Source organism: Phocoena phocoena, chromosome 11, assembly GCF_963924675.1.
Source record: "Phocoena phocoena chromosome 11, mPhoPho1.1, whole genome shotgun sequence".
NCBI classification, from domain to species: Eukaryota; Metazoa; Chordata; class Mammalia; order Artiodactyla; family Phocoenidae; genus Phocoena; species Phocoena phocoena.
This window is the reverse complement of record NC_089229.1, coordinates 38,936,118-38,942,117: the sequence shown is the minus strand read 5'-3', so window position 1 is coordinate 38,942,117 and position 6,000 is coordinate 38,936,118.

The window sequence follows — 6,000 nt, the reverse complement described above, 5'->3', positions numbered from 1 at the left end:
CTCATAATGATTTTAGATTTCCTATCAGATAGTTCCAATATTCATGCAACCTCTAAATCTGGTTCTGATTGCTTTGTCTCTTGACAATGGGTTTGGAAGAGCTTTTTTGCTTTTTTCTATCTTGTACTTACTGATATCTTGCTGCTCAAAATGCGTAGAACGGTAGAGATTGAGATACATAGTATTTATTACTGGATATGACACCTCTTCTGCTGGCCTGTAGAGGTTGAGTCAATATAGTTAGGAATTGAGGTGGGTTTGTCTTTTGTTGTTGCTACATTCGCCACTGGTTTTAAATTTCACTGGATTTACCTTGTGGTTAGGGTGAGAATTGGTTTACTAGAGACTTTTTCTCAATGTTCTGCTTCTACCTTAAGTCTTCTCTATTAGTTTGTTCCTCACAAGTGGTCTCTCCCTGCTCTTGCGCCTTCCCCCCACCATACACTTCTGTTGCTTGTTACCTGGTACTTGTTATTTGGTGCTTGCCGGGGGGTGGGGAGGGCAGTGAGAGGCTGGAAGAGCTTTCTGTATTCCTGCTTCAGCCTCAGGTTCAGCCAGACCCTGTATCTCTGGTCTCAGGAATGGAGTTTTCTCAGTGATCCTGTACCTCACCCAGAGGTAGGAACCTGTAATGGACGGAAACTTCACTTTTACTTGATAAGCACTGAATAATAAACTCATTTTATAGTATAACATTATCTTCCCTCAAACAAAAATCTCCTGTTGGATTCCTTTTGTAGGGATCCATTAAAGGTGATGCTTTCTTCTTTGAGGTGAATCTGCTCCACTTCAGATTAATTTTATCTGATTATGAACCTCCCCACTCCAGTTTCAAGAGTAAAAGTAAAATCTTCCTTAGTATTTTTAAGATTGAGTGGAACCAGTAATATGCTCCCAACATAGCTAGAGATTTCTCACTCCCCACTGATAATCCTTTTCATTCTCTACTAGTAGTCTTTGAGTTTTTTTTTTTAACATTTAGTTCCATTTCAGCCCAGGTGATCTAGATTTGAAACCTATAGGCCTATAGGCTAGTAGTTCTCAAATTTTATCTTGCATCATAATCCCTTGAGGGCTTGTTGAAAAAGACTGCTGGGCCCTATCTTCAGTTTCTGATTCAGCAAGTCTGGAGTGGAGCCCCAAAATTTGCATTTCTAACAAATTCCCAGGTGATGCTGACACTATTGGTCTTGTGATGTTCTCATGATGATCTACTGATATAGATTAAATAAATAAATATACATATATATATGTATATATGAACTGGTTAAGTCCATTTTCCTTAAAGGAGTTTAGCTATAGTAAGTAGTGACCCTGGTATATCTAGTCACTTAAGATATGCAGCAAAAATGGATGCATATTTTTAGATATAGCTGAGTCCCTTCAGAATGCTGTGCAGTGTTTATGATGCATTGTAGGGAATGCAGGCAGCTTGGGCCTGAAATGTAAGAAGGCAGTTGTGTTGCCTTTCCTAACTTAAACTTGCAAGAGACTTGTATTTTAGGACATTTGCCGCCCTATACCTGGAGTTTTAGGCTTTTTATCTCTCTAGCAAGAAGAGAAAAGGCAAAGTAAGGCGATTGGTTACCCCTTTTCTGATCAAATGTATGCACCTGTCATCAAGGTGCTTGTTTCATATGAAAAAAAAAATCCTTTTCCATTTCTATTTGACTTCCTGGTAAACTGGATTCGATTGGTCTGCATGTGTCCTTTTTCCCAGCCAGGTATATGTGGTATGATTGGACACATGATCTTCTAGTTTTAGACTATCCCTGGTGTTACTCAAGGTTTGGGCTATATGATCTCCTTTTAACTATTAACATAGGATATCTACATTTTAGGTTCTCACAAGGGATTTTACTTTTGAATTCTCCATTTCCATTTAGAATATGAACACGTGATATTGCAATGCAGTAGGTCTCAAAATATGGTCCCTGGACTAGCAGTATCAGCACCATCTGCGAACTTGACAGAAATACTAATTCACTTGCCCCATCCCAGACCCTAAATACTGAATTAGAAAATAAAAGTGGGGGGCTTCCCTGGTGGCGCAGTGGTTGAGAGTCCGCCTGCCGATGCAGGGCACACGGGTTCGTGCCCCAGTCCGGGAAGATCCCACATACCGCGGAGTGGCTGGGCCCATGAGCCATGGCCGCTGAGCCTGTGCATCCGGAGCCTGGGCTCCGCAATGGGAGAGGCCACAACAGTGAGAGGCCCACGTACCGCAAAAAAAAAAAAGAAAAAAAAAGGAAATAAAAGTGGGGCCTAAACTATATTCGAACAAGCTCTCCAGGTGATTCAAGCTTGAGAAACTGCTGTAGGGGAATGATTAAGCTAACCAGTCCTGGGACAAGAAAGATAGTGAATACTACACACTTGGATTATAGTACTTTGATCTCTCTTGCAACTATGTCATAACATTTGTGGAAGCATATCTTATATTCTAGATTTTTCTTTTGAAAGCAGAAATAAGAAACGACCATCTGAAGAGAAATACTACCCCACAAAGTAGAAACAAATGAGGACAATGTACATTAGGTATATAGACCAACTGTAAAACCCATGAGAAAATTCCTTCCTGAGAAGTGATCCAAAATGTTTATTTTGCCCAATGAACTGATGGGCTTCTTTTACATAGTAATGATGTTTGTAATAATCCATTTGTCCATTTCTAACTTGGTTGTCAAAGAGTTTTAGCAAATGTTTTACATTTAATTGAGTAAGTTTCCCCTTAGGAAACTGAGCCTAGATTTTCTAATATAATTATCCTCCCCAATTTATAATCCAATTCTTATCTCTTGTAAAAAATAATTTTACAGCTATAGAGTATGTGGCTTTATTATAAAGAGCTACAAAATATTCTTGAGAAAAGGGTATGGACAAAGATAGTAAAGCTCTTCAAGGAGCAAGTCTAGTGCACAGCATGTGGTCAATACATGTCTAAACAAGTCCCTCATCCAGCTCTCGCTGCCTCTCCGACTCTCCGACGTTCCCTCCTACTATTCTACTTCTTGCTCACTTAGCTATATAACTACAATAGCCTTACCGTTTGTCAAAACACTCAAGAACATCTGCACCTCAAGGCCTGTGTTTACGCGGCTCCGTCTGCCTGGACATGCTCTTCTCCCAAACACCTGCAGTTTTTGCCCTCCCCTCCTTCCAGTTTTGGCTCAAATGTTACCTTCTCAGTGAGGCCTTCTCTGACAAGCTCTCCCTCATTCCTGAAATCTCTTATCTTGCTCTATTTTTTCCATAGTATCTGTTGTCTTCTAATATTGTGTAGCTGCTTATTTTCAATCTTCCCATTCCTTGAATGTAACCTCCACAAGGCAGGGATTTATCTTTACCTGTTTGCTTCTGGGTGTATTCCTACCCCATAGGGCAGTCTGGCTTGGAAGCGCTAACAAGAACTTGAATGACTGAGACAAAGTCTGCAGGAATCAGAATGCTTACATTTAACACGTTACAAAGCTTTCTTAAAAACCTGTCAAGACTTTTTCCTCCACAAAATGTAACACAATTATTGATTCACTCTTCCCTTTGAAAAACATCAAGTAAACATCTACTATGTGCCAGGCACTATACTAACTGCTGAGAATGAAGATGAAAAAGACTTTGTCCTTTTATGGAGCTCATAGTACAGTAAAATAGAAGAAACAGATTAAAGAGAATTTAAAACCAGAAAACCAAGGTATGTATAGGGTGTCTGGAACATAGAAAATACTAAAATTTAGCTCCCCTCCTCTCTGGTTTTTCTACTACTGGTCACAGTAAAGGAAGCAGTGTACATCAGAGGTGCAGTCTAGCATGGAATAAGAATGAGATGGGCAGGACTCTAAATTTCAGACCAAAAGAGCAGATGAGATTATACAACTCTTATGCAGAAGATCATTATGCAACAAGGTTAGCTGCATAACCTTGCTCTGTAGGCTGATAAATGGCCCGGATGACCTCAGGATATTTTCTGGGAAGTATTATGTAAACTCTAAAAACATCCAAAATTAGGGATAATCCTGACATTCCAACAACTATGAATTTTAATGAAAACAAGAAATATGGGGTAGCGACTATCATTAAGTATTTACTAAAACACTTACTAGCCCATACTTACCAGCTGCCTCTTCTGTGGCAATTGCATTTTGCATGGCACACCTATACACTTCTTGACACATCCCCCCACTTTTGGTAACAGGAACTGGGGTCCACAGATGGATTAGATGCACACGAGTAGAGAGTCAGTGTTCCTGGAATCTGTTAGGATAGATGTGGCATGGTTACAGAGGTGTACTTTTTCCTTCTTTCCAATGGTTGAAGGAGGTCCTCTGAAATCCACCTCATTTCTTTCTCCCTTACTGACCCCAGAGTAAAAAAAATAGGTGTTTATGGTTAATTGGGTACATTATTCTAAAATTTTGCTTTAATATATTCTAAGAAGAAACAATCCTATTAAAAATTTTTACACATTAAAAGATTCTTTGGAAATACGTTATAAACATTTATCAAATGATCCCAGAAAAAGTAAATTATATTCTAAAGTAAATTAGTACTTTTAAAAGCCACAAATTATTAATGTAATTTCTTCAAAGTAATAATATAATAATTACATTTGTTGGGTATCAATCCACTAAGCTCAAGAACTGTTCAAGGCACTTTACACAGACATGTCATTTACTTGAAAAAACTGAGTCTGAACGGATAAATGATTTGACCAGCATCAATTATAAAGTAGTGTAGGTGAGATTTACATCTACATCTGACTGAATCCAAAGCTCCTTCCACCCTGTCAAGTGTTTAAAAAATCAGTACCCCATAGGTTTTGAAAAGATATGCTATGGAGCCCACAAAATTTTGATTCAAATTGTTTGCTAAAATGCTTTCCTCAAATTTATAAATACACTCACATACATGTCAAATTGTAAAACACTGGAGAGCACATACACACTAAGTTATATTGTCAGGTTATCTCATTTTTGTGTGGAGCTTATGTCCTGTACTTGGTCTTGATTTTCTTTAGGTCAGAACATACACTAGAGTATACTGCTAGAGCACATGTTTAGCACGGTTATTGTGAAAGCAACTGAAGTTAAGATGCATCTGCTCAGTAAGGCTCTGATCCTAAGAATTATATAATAACAAGTGAGAGTCATGCTGTTGTCACACATATCTAATACAGACCTATTTTATGTTTTAAGTACAGGCATCCTTCAGTATCTGTGGGGGATTGATTCCAGGACTGCCATGGATACCAAAATCTGTGGCTACTCAAGTCCCTTAAACAAACTGGCATAGTACCATTGGCCCTCTGTATCTGTAGATGCAGAGGGCCAACTGCACTTTCTTTTGGGTTGGGGTCATATCTGTGAGTTAATGTGAATACAAATTTTATCTGTTTTATATATTGGTATTCCACACATTTTCAGTGGGGGAGAAAAATTTGCTGCTAAAACCACAGCACTATCAATGATGCCTATCTTACTTGGGAATAAGAAAGATTCTTGAGAATTAAGCTCCCATCACCAATTAAAAAAATCTATTTTTGAAGGATGCAAAGTTTCTTTTGCATGTAGGTATATGAAAATCTTTTACAAATTTATGGTCTACTGGGCATAGTTAGAATTTGCACCAGGAAATCAACTAGACACTTGAGCATTAAAAGCATTAATCTTTTAAAAAATCCCATTACAGGGCAAATGGTTTAGTTAATAATAAGTCCTAAGGAGAGAAAAAATTAGTGGGTGTGGGGGCAGGGATGTGGGATTAGAGAAAGAATGTGGAAGAAAAAAACCAAGAAATGCCATCCTCAAAGTGTAAAATGATCAAACTAAGTGATATAGGGGGAAAAGTCCTAGATTAGGATCTGGGGAAAAAACAATGGCAACCACCACTAAGTCTGAGTAAGAGCTCTGCTTTGTACTAGGCTTGGGATGTTGACCCAGTTAATAGTATGTACATCTCAGCTTTCTCACCTGAAATTTCTCACCTTTATTCACCCAGCCTGTT